Source organism: Aegilops tauschii, chromosome 3, assembly GCF_002575655.3.
Source record: "Aegilops tauschii subsp. strangulata cultivar AL8/78 chromosome 3, Aet v6.0, whole genome shotgun sequence".
Lineage (NCBI taxonomy): Eukaryota > Viridiplantae > Streptophyta > Magnoliopsida > Poales > Poaceae > Aegilops > Aegilops tauschii.
In genome coordinates, this window is record NC_053037.3 from 235,502,854 (window position 1) to 235,518,972 (window position 16,119).

Consider the following 16,119-nt stretch of genomic DNA (forward strand, 5'->3'; position numbering starts at 1 on the left):
AATTTGAGGTTGAATAGTTGGAGTTATTTGTAGATGAGTTCCCCATGAATCCATAGCCATCTTGTTTGCATGTTTTCGAGCTTCCTCGCTCAGGCTATAAATTTTTCCGTGAAGGGGCAGCAAAGGGTTGCTCCCTGGAAATGCGATTAGGAGTGTTTTTGTGTGTGCTTTACATAGCTTGTTTTGGTGCAATCTTTAAAACTTGTACGTATGTTTCTACCGCGGGTTGCAGCACCAATCCACCGGAGATAGCCTCGCACCACCTCCCTCGCAATGGTTGAGGCGAGTACACCGGGCAACAAGAGCTAGATTGCTCCCTTAAAATTATGTTAATGTTCACATTATTCATTTACGTTCATGCAATGGTGAACATACAACTCCCTAGTGTACATTTCAATGCACCATACCACTAGTATGTGATAGGGATTGGTTTTTCTTGGTTCTTGATAACAAATCCATCATGAGTGAATCTTCCAAGTTCAAGGAGTGATCCTCGCTTCGCGAGTGTATGGTCCTTCGGGTCCGTCCTCATGTTATGGTCCTCTCATTTGGTGAGGGTTGAAAAGGAGTGAGGTGAGACGTCGCCCCTCCTCAGCTTGCCGGCAAAAGCTCAGAGCCAAGTCATCGGTCTTATTTGGTTGCATTATTTCTTCATGCTTTCTCATGCCATTCCAAGCATGGATGATTCAAATTTAGCATTCACTTCAAGCATGGTTCATTTTCATGGTCTTACTTGCCATTTTCTTACATGCTTTGTTGTGTACTTGCTGTGTCTTTGGACTCACCTCTCATGGGATTTGTTCCAGGTACATCACCGTGCGGCTTTGCAAGTACTCCCTCCATCCGGGTTTATTAGGCCTCTCAACATCACAAGCATGTCCCTTTTTATAAGGCCTCTCTTTGGAAAGGTGCATGCATGCAACCATTTCATTGGTTGCAATGAAAGTCATTGTTGTTGGTGTCATGGTTGAAAAATTAATACACTTCATGCGTGCTTTTTCATTGGTTGCATGCATGTGAGAGAGTGCATTGGGAGTGGAATGGAAGAATTAATGTGAGCAAATTACTATGTGTCTTGGTCTAAGAGAAGCTGTCTTTAGGCCTAATAAACCCGGACGGAGTACTAGGAAAGGCGTAGCTCCCATGGGTGTTCACTCACATTGCACACCCCTTTCATTCACCTAGTCCATAATGATAATTCTCATATTTAGGTTCATGATTCCTGGTAGCTAGGATCTACTTGTTGTGTATTAACCATCCCTTGGTTTGTTTCCATGATCAATATGTTTAGCTGTCAAGGTGGGTTGGAGTTGACTAGTCCCCACCTTGCACCTGGGTGTGTTGGAACATATATTTTCTTTGTTTTGTGTAGCATAACATTTGGTGGCTTCACCACTTTGCTCTACATGGGTTGGATGCTTCTGCTTGTGATATTATAAATATATACTCTATTTATTCAACTACTTGTCGTGGATGTCCAACGGTACAAAGGAGGTGCTACCGGATTTTCCCACGAGCATTGTGTTTTGGTGGTAACATTCCTTCTTACAAGGAGAGGTGTTATACTCCTCGGTGTACCCTACTGTGTCATTGGCGCCATGTGGCTGCCATACCACCTATGAAATAGGACAACAATACAACATTGATGACAATTTTTCAGGCAAACATGAGAAATGACTGAAGTAATGTCCTCGTTACCTGCTCAGGCGTAATCGTGTCCAACTCGGCAATGTACTTTTGGTACATGAGATTGATATCGTTCGTCATCTCGGATACCACATCCCACTTGTAAGCCCAAGTGGGGCGTCGTAATTCGTCATCTTCATCCCAAGGATTAAACTTGACTCTCTTCGGGCGTCCAACAGGCAACGCTCCCAGCTCCATACAGAAAGTAGAAGCAGATTACCACCAATGCATGCACTATCTGTGATCCCGCAACACGCATCGTCCAGCTGCATATGAAAGAAAACAACGTTAACTTGACAGCAAGGTTGCATTGCTAATGAAGAAATGAGTTGATAACAAAAAAAACCAACTACCTGTCGGTACAAGTAGGCAAGAGTCGCTGAACCCCAGCACCATCTTCTATCGAAGATGGTCAACGCCTTAAGCCACATCCATGGAGCGTTCTTGCCTGTGGAGTCAGGAAACAAAGTCCTCATCCATGGAGCGTTCTTGCCTGTGGAGTCGGGAAACAAAGTCCTCGAGACAACGTACCACATATAGACACGAGCATCTGTCTGGATCACATCATCAGTGGCATCCGCAGGGCAATGCGCAAAGTTCCTTTGAATCCACGTGAAAGCAGCTCCGGCTGCTTTCCTTTCCTTCTTGTTCTTCTTCTCCTCTCCCTCCTCTACATCAGCCTTAGCCTCGGTAGGAGCCATACCGATAAGAGCAATCATCTGCTGGCGCCACCCATCAGAATCGGTGCTCATACAGAGAGGCCTCCCGTCGATGGGAAGACCGGTGATCAAGGAGACATCCTCGAGCGTCACGGTCATCTCCCCAGTCCGAAGATAGAAACTGTGCGTCTCGGGCCTCCACCAATCAACAAGAGAGGACACCAGTGGAGCACTGAGGTTCGGCATGGACCGGCTGACCAACAGAATCCATGGGAGGAGTCCTGCCTGCTGGATGTAGGGTGTGTACCGCTCATCATAGGGCATGGCAGGACCAGAGACCCCATGATACCGAATCTTCAGAGGTTCAAGGTTCTGCAAAAAACAAGTAATGACAAATCTTAGGGTATGTCAATTTCAACTAAAGGCAAATTTCCAAAATATTTAGATTACTCATTATTACCATCTCCTTCTCGCGCATCATGTAGGCCCGGTGTCGTGTGTCATAGGCATCGTCGAGAAGCCAACCCATCCTTACAAAGTTCAAACAATAAATATATATGAGTTCATCTCAAATATCGGTATACACTAAACATCTCATATGTGTTCATCTAAACATCTCATATGTATTCATCTACAAGAATCTCAACATCTTCTTCTCACACAATGAATAAATGATTGCAAATTCTCATATATATCACGTATGTCATATGTATTCAAATAAACTCAACATCTCACATTTCAAATAAACTCAACATCTAATATATATCTAAAAAACTCAATATCTCATATATAGCTACAAAACTCAACATCTCATAATTATCTACAAAACTAGGCATCTCATAGATATCTAAAAAAATCTAGGTTTCAATAACAAGAATCATATATTGTGAACTAATGAACAATACTAGGATAGTACCACTATGACTACACATCCTCCATCACAACACCCAATCTTGGACAAATAAAGATCCAAACCAAGCAAATCAAGGGTTCCACCCAATCTTGGACAAATAAAATGGCAATGAATTTATGGAGGAAAAGAAAGGGAACGGAGGAGTTTACCTAGTAGGAGGGATTGGACATCGAATCCACGGCTTAAATCTTCAGATCTGAGAGGGATGTGGGGGGATCCAAAGGGGGCGCCGCCGCTCCTCTCTGTTACAGAGAGCAACTGCCTGGGAGAGGGGGAAGAACTGCCTGGGAGGGCTGGCCCGATGCGGATTAAGTCAATGTGCAGCGCCTAAGGACTAGGCGCTGCACATTATATTGTGTGGCGCCTAGCGCTTAGGCGCTGCACGACTGGTTGTGGGGTCGCGCCTAGCCCCGGGCTGCCACGCTGGTCGGGAGTGCGGCGCTGAAGACAAAGGCGCTGCATAGTGGAGTGCAGCGCCCGGCTGTCAGGCGCCACACTTGTAATGTGCAGCGCCTAGAGCTAAGGCGCCACACATGCAATGTGCAGCGCCCGGTCCTTAGGCGCTGCATTGTCTGTTTGTCACTTAGCCTGGCCCCACCCTCTCACCCCACCCACCCCCACCCACACACCCCCACCCCACCCACACACCCGAAGCTAAGCGCCCCCCCTTCCCCCTCTCAAATCCTTATGAAATCTTGCAAATCCGGAGTATTTGTCCATGGATTTCGTAGACAACCCCTTCCTTAATGTAATCTCCTCCGATCCCCTCTTTTTCATCCATAGGAAATGTCACATTTTCTCAAATCTTGCTAGTTTGGGGAAACCCTAGTTTTTGCTTGGATTTGGAAATTTGTGTTGAATCATGCTATGTTTCTTTGCTAATTTGGTAGGGTTAGGCTTCATACAATGCTAGGGTTAGGGTTATGTGTGTTTTTATGTTGGGGTTAGGGTTAGGGTTATGCTATGGTTAGGGTTGTGGATATTCTTAAGTGGGGATTAGGGTTATTGTTTCATATATATGTTAGGGCTTATGTATTTTGTGCAAATATTCGGTTAAGTACTTACTTGATATATGTGTGTGTTTTTTGTTATTGTAGGGATGGGAAGAACATGTGTTTATGTTCATCATGTGGATAAAGAGGCCTTTTTGAAAGGCAATGTTGAGCCGGACCCTGATGAGCTTGACATGGTGTTTGAGAGTAGTCCTAGCTATGCGGATGTCTTGGAGCAAGTAAGGAAGGACTTGAATTGGATGGACCCAAGTGACGTTGTTGAGTTCGAGTGAAGGCATAATGTTGGTTTTGGAATGCCCATCCGTTGGAAGACAATGTGTGTGAACTCCGAGTAACGTTGGGTTGCATACAAGGAGACGGTTGTCGAATCTCTAGACAAGGCTCTTGAGTTATTTGCCTCCAAGAAGGTTGAGTCTAGTTTGCATTTGGACTTGAACCGGAACCCCTCCCCGTTGGTTTTTAGTACTCCCCCACCCATGAACCAAGATCAAGTGAGTGAACCTCATTTGACGCAACAAGTTTGGCCAACATTGAGCCCGACTTCAAACAACCAAAATGAAGCTTTTCAAGAGGAGAATGATGAGTACGAGGAGGATGACTACGAAGTTGATCTCCATGACAACAATGTGGGTGATCTCGACCAATATCATGTGCAAGAGACAATGGACCAATCCATCCCTTTTCCCATTCATATGCATCGGACTCGGATGACGATGGTCCCGATGAAGAAGTTGATGACGAGGGGTTCACGCCGAAGGAGGCCGAAGCATTTAAGAAGGTATTCCTGCGGGATCACAAGACACCATTGTTCAAGGATCTTAGTCTCGCGGATGAAGCAGTTGTAGATGGTGGCAAATGTATATCTCTTGAGGTAGGCCAAGTTCTCACCGTGATTTGGAAGACGGCATGAACGGGATATATCCCGGTTGTGAGTTTGAATCCTTCTTGGAATTGAAGATTGGCTCGAAAACTACTCGGTTACGCATTATCGTCCACATAGAGTGGACAACTTGGACGTCAATGTGCATTACACGATTAAATGTGAAGTGCCAAGATGTCCATGGATTGTGCGTGCAAGGCCATGGAAAGGAGGTCCCACTTGGCGCATAGTGAGTTGTGTACCAAGTCACATGTGTCGACACAAGAATGTGGATGGCGAGCTTGTGTCCCAAGAACACAGACAACTCACGTCCGAGTTCACCAAATATCCACACTTCCAACAATGAGCATTAAGAGTGTCATTGACCTTGTGAAAGCCATCTTTCATTACAAGGTCAAGTACGGCAAGGCATGGAAGGCGAAGCAATCCGCATTCAAGATGTTGTATGGCAATTGGGAGGAAGCATACAACCGACTCCCTAGGTTGTTGTTAGCTATGGCCGCCACAAACCCAGGCATGGTTCACGTGGTCGAGCCTCATGGACACCAAACATTGATTCACAACGGGAGGACCGTCCGAGTATTTGGCCGTGCATTTTGGGTCTTTGAGCAATGCGTGAGGGCTTTTGAGCATTGTCGGCCCGTCATCGCCATTGATGGCACGTTCTTGACCGGACAATACAAGGGCACTATATTGGTTGCAATAGCAAGTGATGCCAATAATCGAGTGTTGCCTTTGGCTTTCGCTTTGGTTGAGGTGGAGAACAATGATAACTGGGAGCGGTTCTTTCGTCAATTGAGAACAAGGGTATTATTGGCTGAAAGGGAAATCTGTGTCATATCGGATCGCCATCCAGGAATTCTAAATGCAGTGGTGGTTGACATTCCCAGACATGCAAAGTTGCACCATCGATGGTGCATGAGATACTTTTGTGCAAACTTTTATAGGGCATGTAGTATCAAGGAGTTGGCCGATGATCTTCAAGATTGTTGTCTCGCTTTCTCCGACAAGCGGTTTGCCAACTTGTACAATGCATTGTTCACACACAAGAAACTTGATCCCGGTGGTCTTGAATTTCTCAATAAGAACATTGTCGAAAGGAATAAGTAGGCACGTGCTTTCGATGAAGATGGCCGGAGGTACGGTCAAATGACAAGCAACATGGCAGAATGCTTCAATAGGGTGCTCAAGGGTGTACGTGCATTACCTGTGACGGCAATAGTTCAATACACATTTGACAAGATGAATGTGTACTTTTTAAAGTACTCAATGGAGACGGATAAGTAGATTGTTGGTGAGAACAAGGAAAAGCACAACTACAATTTCCCACCAAAGGTTGAAGAATGGTTGGAATTTCAATCACAGAAGGCAGACTCCCAAGAAGATGTACTATATGATGACAACGATTGGATGTATGGAGCGAAAGAGCCTGGAGGAACCACAAATGATGGCCACCAACACGGAGGCCGGGCTTTCAAGGTCTCCCTAACACGGTGTGATTGCACTTGCATGAGGCCATCGTTGCTTCATCTCCCATGCTTGCACTTGTTAAACGCATCCCGTGTTAGGAATGTGGATGTCAATCACCCTCTTACCGTGCGGGAGTCCGAGTTCTCAATCATGACGGTAAAGAATACATGTGCTCCCCGGTTTCAGCCATATTTGGACCAATCACAATGGCCAGAGTATCATGGAGTTCAACTATGGCCGGACCCGGAATTGAAGGTCCTTAGACGGGGAAGACGTAAGACAAAGCGTCTTAGAGGTGACATGGACGGATGGGGCTGTGGTGGCGGTCGAGAAACCGGCATTGGCCAATTCCAAGAGCCTCGTGAGCAATCCCGTTGTGGGGAGTGCAATGATGGGGGACACAACACAAGCACTTGTACCAAACCAAGAAAGAGATCAAAGAAAAATGATTCAAGCACAAGCCAATCAAATGGTAGCCAACCAAGTCAAACAAGTGCCCAAGTGCCAAACCAATCAAATCAACCAAGCCAACGAGGAACTAGGCAACAAAGAGGGAGTCAACTAGGTCTTAGAAGAGGTCGTGGTGGTGGTAGATGTGATAGCCTGGCTTATTAGGGATGATAGACTACTCATATCAATAAATAATTCCTTCTTTTCCGGGAGCCCATTCGGACAGAAATCCAAAGTTAAGCGTTGTCATGACCGGATTTTCGGGATATTAATTCTCCAGAAAATGGCCGTTGTGCTCACCAGCCCCAGGATTACTGTTAGCTGATGAGACACCAACTTGATACAAGAAAATCCAAGCAAGAACAAAACTATGTAGTACAAGACCATTGTGGCCTAGGAGTACAACATCTTGGTTTCTAATGGTTGATGACGGAAGCGGTTGGGGTTCATCTGCGTCTATGGGACTCCATTTCCCACAAGAACAGCTGACCAGGATAACTCCTATCTTCGCGAGGCTGCGAATGTCAACGCGTAGGTTCCGAGTTGTCACCGTGATGCTTATCTCCAAGCAAGGAATCTGGCCAAGACAATAGCCAGGGACAAGCCAGTGAGTACGTTTGAATGTACTCGCAAACATTAAGAACACGGGTATAATACATCAAACATGCTCCGGATTATTACGCGATCACACGTCTGTCACGAAATATATGAAAAACCATGATTCATACATGTGATTAAAATCATCCAAAGTAAAATACTGGGTGCCAAACGAGGGTCTGAATGACTCCTCGAGAGGAAACTGCAAGAATAGTAATACTGGTGCCAAACGAGGGTCTGAATGACTCCTCGGGAGGAAACTGCAAGAATAATAATGCTGGTGCAAAACGAGGGTCTGAATGACTCCTCGGGAGGAAACTGCAAGAATAATAATGCCGCAGTCGGGCGTCGGGGCGACACCGTATAAAGGGCTTATAAATAAAAGAAATAACAAGCATGCCACAGTCGGGCGTCTGAGCGACACCACATAAAGGGCTTATAAATAAAAGAGATAACAAGTATGCCACAGTCGGGCGTCTGAGCGACACCACCTAAAGGGCTTTATATAGAATAATAGTAATGGGTATCCAGGAGGTAGAACCATCCCAGGGATACTCGAAAATACAAATAAAGTAAATGGTTAGTCCACAATAATAATGATCATAATCCTCATGTGCCACAGTTCATAATCAAAGTTCCGGTTTAGCAGTTTTCCTCCGAAGACCGACACTAAGACCGACACTTGACCTATCCCAGACTGTAGTCCTTAACCATGGACACGGCTATTCGAATAGATGTATAATCTCTGCAGAGGGTGTACTATTTACCCACGGGTAAGGGATTTCTTTAGTCCATCGGGACTAATTCCGTCTACGGTCTTTTGATTGAAAACACGCCTGACCTGCACACACCAGCTTAACTCACCGATGTCTGGAATCACCCACAACACCTGTCAAGCCAAACTCTAAGTGGGGAGGCTACAACCTCGACGTAGCATGGGATCAAATTTCTATACGCGCGCTCTAAGGGGTGGCCCCCCTCTCGGTCCCAACCGGAAACACCCATGCCCCCGGACCGAATGACAGGCTTTAATCCGTGGCCACGGGACCCTCATCACGGCCTCCCTGTACGGTGTGTGCTAGGACGGGGTTGACAACTTACTGAACCGTACCCTACCTAAGGCAGGGACAAGTGGTAGTACCAGGCAAGTATGGGGGTTACTGGACAAGACTCGATCTAAGGCCAACTCAGGAGGTTTAAGTGTTCCCTGCATGATTAGCACAACAAAAGTATTTCCATTAACAGGTAGACTTATCACTCGTCAAGCCTCACCATGCCATACCGGACATACTCGTCCCGACGAGGTACTAGGGACAAGCCCGTGTCTACCCAAGACCACGGCTTTCCCGGCTTCCTTCCGATATGCAAGGGAAGCTTACGAGGATGAATACCGTCACCAATATATCCATTTATCACAGCAAAGGAAACTCCACTATGCACTCATGCATATGATCTTTTTATCGTCACAAAAAAAATAATGTACGCTCCAAGTCAAAAGGTGCTGTAACCATATCAAAACACCACACAAAATATTATGCCAGAGTTCAGAAATGCTTGCCTTCAAGTGTATGCATGTGGGGGTGCACTTTTGAAGGATGCCTTTTCTCCAAAAATCCTATTTTGAGAAATATATAAATAACACTCATTTTAAAATACAGTACAAAAAGTTGTCTCAAATATTTTTAAAAGAAATCTTAAAATAAACTAGAGGAAATTTGAGAGAGGTAGGAAAAAGAATCAACTCATTTGGAGTTCTATTTTAAAAGTTATAGCCAGTCAAAGATTAGTCAAACTTCTGATTTATTTAAAATCAGAAAAAGGAAAATGCTTCGGGGAAAATACGCTTTCAAAGCAGAGGTGACGTACTCCGGTCTTTGCGCTTTCACTTAAACAGAGAGAGCGGCCGCGCGGGTCACTGACAGTGGGTCCAGAGGGCCCACTGGTCAGGTTTGACTGGTCTCCCTCTCCCTCCTTTCTCTGTGCCCGAATGGTGGCGGGGCTCCGGCGATCGCCGGCGACGAACGGCGGCTCCTCGAGGGCATCTGAGGGCAGGGATGGGTTGGCCAGACCGAGGCAGTCCTCTCGGTGGGCGTTAGGCAGGTGGGGACGGAGGGGGTCAACGGCGGCGAGCTCCGCGGCGGAGGGGCTACGGTGGTGAAGTGACATTTGGGTTCCGGTGATCCTTGGCCGAAGCTGAGGCGCTAGGCAGCTCCGCACGACCACGGGGGAGTTCTTGGTGGCGTTGGATTGGCGGGGGAAGGCTTGGCTGCGACGCATGGCACGGGATTGCGACGGCGACCGAGCTGGCCGGAGACGAGGAAGGAAGGACTTTCCCGTCGATTGCTGGCTATGGGAGGGCTATGGGGGTGGCCTGGGGTTGCTTGAGTGATCGGTTGAGCTCGGGGTCCCTTTAAATAGGCGCTCGAGGCAGGCTCCCGTGGTGGCCGAGGATAAGATCGCCGGCGACCACTTTTCTGTAGTTGCAGGGCATCGTGGCGGCGACGAAAGCGTGCCGACGAGCAAGTGGATAAGCACGGGCTGTGCTCTGGGGCAGCTGGCGTGCGCTGGCAGTTTGGGCGGCGCCGTCCGCGGCGGAATCCGCTGCCGACGCCGGCGTGCTGCCAAGGCGGCACTGCAGGGTTCCAGGGAGAGCTTGGAGTGTACTGGTGAGAGGGCGAGTGCATGGCGTGGTTCGGCAGGCGAGCAGGGGCCAGAGATGGGACGCGACGAGGGCGGCAGTGCGGCGTGTCGGCTCAGTGCGCGCGCGTGCAAAACGTGCGCTTTGGGCGCGCCCAGAGCACGCACGGCAGGTGCTCGACGGAATGCCAGCGCGCTCTAGAGAGCTTGGGTGAAGCTGGCAGCTAACAGGCCAGGGTTAGAGACAGCTAGGATGCTAGTGGACATGCTGGATGGGTCAGGGGTTCAAGTCCACAATGCAGGCTAGGAGACATGCCAAAAATTGTTCCTGCACACAGGGTGTTCGACAGAATGCCATGGTTAGCTAGGCAACTCTTGGGGTGGCCAAACTCTCCAGATCCTAGTCTCCTTAGGAGCTCAAGAAGGTGGTAAGGTTAGTTTGGCAAAAACACAAAGTTGATAGTGCAAGAATTTGAGAAAACCAGTTTTGGGCAGAAACTAAAGGTTATCATTGCATCCACCAAAATTATGCCAATGGGTCCAATCTCCTGGACTTAAGAGTTTGGTAGGGAGGACTATAAGTAGGAAAAAGCTCAAAGATACTAGAGCAAAATAAAATTGGGTTGCAGTACAAATCACCAAACTGGACCAGAATGGAAATGAAGATAATTCACTCAATTTTTCTAAAGAACAACACTGGGTTTTTGCTTGAAGAGGAATTGTATGCATCCACTGACATCTCCAAACACTTGGAAGAATTTTTAGAAGAATATTTAAATAGGTTGTAGTGCAAAATACCTATTGGGCCAGATTTGAAAAATTGATGTGGAGCTCAAAATCTCCAATGACCAAAAGATGTTTTTGCATAAAAGTGATGGGGAAACCTCACATGACATCCCCAAATTTTGGTGAAATTTTTAAAAGCATTTATCAAATGGTTGCAGTGCAAAAAGGGGCTCCAAATTTATGAAAGATCATTTTAAAAGAATAAAGCTCATGAAAAATAATTATGCAAATAAATCCACTGATAAAGGATTGATTTTATAAAGAGGGCACACAAGTCCAATGATGCCCTTTGAAGGTTTTTTCCACTTGAAGTAAAAATTCACAATAACAAAAGGGTAAATCTTGACAAATGGAAAAGTTTTATTTCCTGGCAACATTTTAATACATAAAACAAGGCCAAAATTTTTGGGTGTCACAACACTACCCCCCTTAAGAAAAATCTCGTCCTCGAGATTTATTAAAAGCTGTTTTGAACAAGAACTGTTTTGAAATAAATTTGTTTTTATCAAAGAAAATCCTTCAATTGCACAAAAACAAAACGGTTACAGGGAGAGGGCACTAAGTGGTGTAAAACCACAGTGTGTTACACAGGCGTAGTGTGGAAAAATCCACGGTTAGGGAAAACGAGATATTTCTACGCAGATACAGAAATTTAGAATAAATTCTAAATTACCAAAATACGCTGGTTGCACCCGAGAGCACAGTGCTCTCTTTGGCTGACAGGTGGGCCCAGGGCCCACTGTCGGCCTCTTCTCCTACCTCCGGTTCTCTCTTCTCTCTCGCGCGTTCTCCCGCGCTTCCTCCACCGGCGACGCCTAGCTCGTAGGGCATCGAGGCCGTACCGTGGTAGTGCGCGGCGTGCTAGCTGCCGGTGCAGCGTGCACTCACCTCGCGGGCCAGGGCGCTGTCGGTACTGCTCGCGGACTCACCTCCGAACACCGGCGGTCGAGCGACGAGTGGCGCTGGTGTACCTCGCCCACCGTACACCGATCTCGGGCTATAAAACGATCGCGGTGCTCCTCTCTTCTTCCTCACACCTGGCCTCACTTCTACTTCTCCTTCCTCCTTCTCCATTGCTGCTAGCAGGAGCTCGAGCCGAGGCTCTAATGGCGGAGGCAATGCCGAACTGGTATGTGGTCCTGGTGTGTGGAGGCTTGGCGGTGCTGCTGGGGTTCTCCGTGCTCCTGTGCGCGATGATCCTGGATGATCGTCGTGATGCTGCCGCACGAGTGTTAGCTCTTCGCGGTGGCGGCGATCACGTGGATTAGGCGCGGCCTCGGGGCTGACTGCCGTCGGTGTGCTGGGGCAGCTCGCGCTCGAATGAACACTCACAAGTCTCCCTTACTGAGACTGTGGTGTCCTCGAGCGTGGTTAGATAGGCGCAAAAATGTGCTCAAGGATTTGTAATAGCACTCGAGGTCGGGTGGTTGCTGCTGTGAGTCTGCTGTTACGATGATGCGCGAATAAAAAAATCTATGTCCTAAAAATAAATATACGCAGCAATAACTCGGGGAAAGTAATCTCCTCAAAAACATGCTGCGAGAGAAAAAGTAATTAAAGCAAAACTAACAGCAGTAAAACTGCTCACACAACAGGAACTAAAGAAAATTGGATCCGTCGCACAAAAATTTTACGAACATGCTGCAACACATAAATACAAATACTGGGACAATAAATACATCGGAGGCGTTTACAAGGAAAATGGCAAAAAGACAGGGTCCTGAGAAAATGCCTCTGTCACTGGGGCACACTCCTCTTCTATCGGGGGAAGCGGGTTTACCAGTCGATGAATGAGCCCTTCTTGGTCAGGCCTCAGTGGCCAGCCAATAGCGATCCGAGGATTAAAATCAGCGAGGCTCTGGAGATAGCCCATTACTCGCTGAGTTAAACGCTCCTGGGCAATAACGTACTGGGCAAGGTTGGCTAGTACTGGATCTCTCTCAATTCGTCCACCGGGGAAAGATGCAACTTCTTCGGGTGCTGCACGACTCGGAAAATAATAGTACCCTCGCTCGCTGGCATAGGGTACTGCGAATCGAAGACGAGTGAGCGCCTCGTACGCAGCAGCTTCTATAGCCATATGCGGAGTCGGCATGGATTTCCCCACGAAGGAGACTTCCGTTGGGTCTTGGTTTGGGTATGCGGGAGGGATGTGCACCACTGCCCAATATTTCGAGGTGGAAGGTGTGATCCTCGATTTGAGCAATTCGTACCGGGGTGGACGGGTGGCACTCATAGTACTGCAGGTAAAGTCCCACAATAATTTGACAAAACTACCCGGGGTTGCGTCAGGGGTTCTCAGATAAATACTGGGGGTCGACATGGCAAAGGAATGGCTGCGAGTGCTGCGCACAAAGGTGAGGGGTGCTCGTCAAGGTCACGAGGTGGCCTTATATAGCACCGGGGCTGGGTTATCTACTGGGGTGAAGGGTAACAGGTTGCCGATCCTGTTCTCGGGTCAAAGCCACAGATATACATATCACATAAATGTGACGCATTACTGTGGGTGCCGTCGGGGTTGGTCTTGGTAGCTGCGCCCGAAATTTAAAAATGCATCTGTACGGTAACGTACACATGCATAGCTACTACTCCAGCAATAAGGGCGCTCAAGCAGACAGCAAGTAATGAAAGCGATACAAGATCACACCATTACAAAGCGTAGGAAAACTAAGGCTCGATACAACTCGAGCGACTTAGTCTACTACGTTAATGTCTAAGTGAGCTGGCCTTGCGGACGCCGATGCTTCTCCACGGTTCTCACCGTCGGGATTTGCTGGTTGAGGCTGAGGGGCTGCAGGGTCGGGGAAATGGTGATGACCATCGCGGGGGTTGTTGGCCACAATCCCGTTGGAATGGGTTCCCAAAAGGCGACGAAGCGCTTCTGGGGTCACTAAAGCACTCTGGTTGAGGGCTGGCGCAGACCTCGAGGGATCGATCGGGTGTCCGAACAGCACGACTGGGTTGTCGGCGTCAGGCTCCGCTTCTCTTCTCGCCGGGGCTCGGCGAACCAGCTCTCCACGAGCTGCGATCAGATCAAGGGTGACCTGATCGAACAGTTTCTCTAGTGCGCTTACATAGCGCACCAGATGCAATAGTGCGGGATCCGTCTCGTGATCTCCGTTGGCAACCTGGGGCGGCCTACCATACCCGTCACGACTGGGGTAGTAGTAGAACGAGCGACAGTTAACTCTAGGCGACAAGTGCCGGAGTTGAACTATAGCTTCGCGGGCTGCCAGTTGGATGGCTTGTGGTTCAAAGGAAGTTGTCCTTCCAGTGAACCTGTAGGGGCGTTCTGGCGACAGACCCCTACCGTAGATGTGCACAGTGGCCCAGTACTGACGGCTCTCACCGTACATGGGTCCTTGGTACACAACATACTCAGGAGGCTCCTCTAACGCATAGGCACGGCGGGTGAGGTTTGCGAGCACGGTCATAAAACCTCCAAGGTTGGTTGCTGTGGTCTCATTGTGAACAATGGGGCCAGGCATCGTGGCTAGGATTGGGGAAAAAGGGTTGTGCGGTGCTGTGTTTGAGGCTAGCGTGCCCTTTTTATAGGGAAAGGGGACGGGGTCTTCCTCCACACGCTTGCGATAGAGACTGGTCGGGTGTCGGCCACTGGCGCGTGATCGACGGGCTAGGTTGATAGGTTGGGCACCGTCCGCCGAAAAGGGCGTCGGGTCACTGTGGGGCTATCTTACGCGAGAAGCTTGGCCGGGACTAGGTTAAGGTCTGATGGTTTGGTTAACCTAGGTTTATTGACCTGGCTAAGATAGGATTAACCAATGGTCAGCCTGGCTCTGATACCAAGTCTGTCACGACCGGATTTTCGGGATATTAATTCTCCAGAAAATGGTCGTTGTGCTCACCAGCCCCAGGATTACTGTTAGCTGATGAGACACCAACTTGATACAAGAAAATCCAAGCAAGAACAAAACTATGTAGTACAAGACCATTGTGGCCTAGGAGTACAACATCTTGGTTTCTAATGGTTGATGGCGGAAGCGGTTGTGGTTCATCTGCGTCTATGGGACTCCATTTCCCACAAGAACAGCTGACCAGGATAACTCCTATCTTCGCGAGGCTGCGAATGTCAACGCGTAGGTTCCGAGTTGTCACCGTGATGCTTATCTCCAAGCAAGGAATCTGGCCAAGACAATAGCCAGGGACAAGCCAGTGAGTACGTTTGAATGTACTCGCAAACATTAAGAACACGGGTATAATACATCAAACATGCTCCGGATTATTACGCGATCACACGTCTGTCACGAAATATACGAAAAACCATGATTCATACATGTGATTAAAATCATCCAAAGTAAAATACTGGGTGCCAAACGAGGGTCTGAATGACTCCTCGAGAGGAAACTGCAAGAATAGTAATACTGGTGCCAAACGAGGGTCTGAATGACTCCTCGGGAGGAAACTGCAAGAATAATAATGCTGGTGCAAAACGAGGGTCTGAATGACTCCTCGGGAGGAAACTGCAAGAATAATAATGCCGCAGTCGGGCGTCGGGGCGACACCGTATAAAGGGCTTATAAATAAAAGAAATAACAAGCATGCCACAGTCGGGCGTCTGAGCGACACCACATAAAGGGCTTATAAATAAAAGAGATAACAAGTATGCCACAGTCGGGCGTCTGAGCGACACCACCTAAAGGGCTTTATATAGAATAATAGTAATGGGTATCCAGGAGGTAGAACCATCCCAGGGATACTCGAAAATACAAATAAAGTAAATGGTTAGTCCACAATAATAATGATCATAATCCTCATGTGCCACAGTTCATAATCAAAGTTCCGGTTTAGCAGTTTTCCTCCGAAGACCGACACTAAGACCGACACTTGACCTATCCCAGACTGTAGTCCTTAACCATGGACACGGCTATTCGAATAGATGTATAATCTCTGCAGAGGGTGTACTATTTACCCACGGGTAAGGGATTTCTTTAGTCCATCGGGACTAATTCCGTCTACGGTCTTTTGATTGAAAACACGCCTGACCTGCACACACCAGCTTAACTCACC

General features: G+C 47.8%; 1 long non-coding RNA gene across 1 annotated transcript; it reads left to right on the plus strand.

Annotated features, from left to right (window-relative positions):
* Nucleotides 1-221: 221 nt before the first annotated feature.
* Nucleotides 222-1,460, plus strand: LOC120976622 (uncharacterized). The gene is made up of 2 exons (XR_012204801.1): nt 222-282; nt 807-1,460. It is a non-coding gene; the product is annotated as an uncharacterized lncRNA (long non-coding RNA).
* The last annotated feature ends 14,659 nt before the right edge of the window (nt 1,461-16,119 follow it).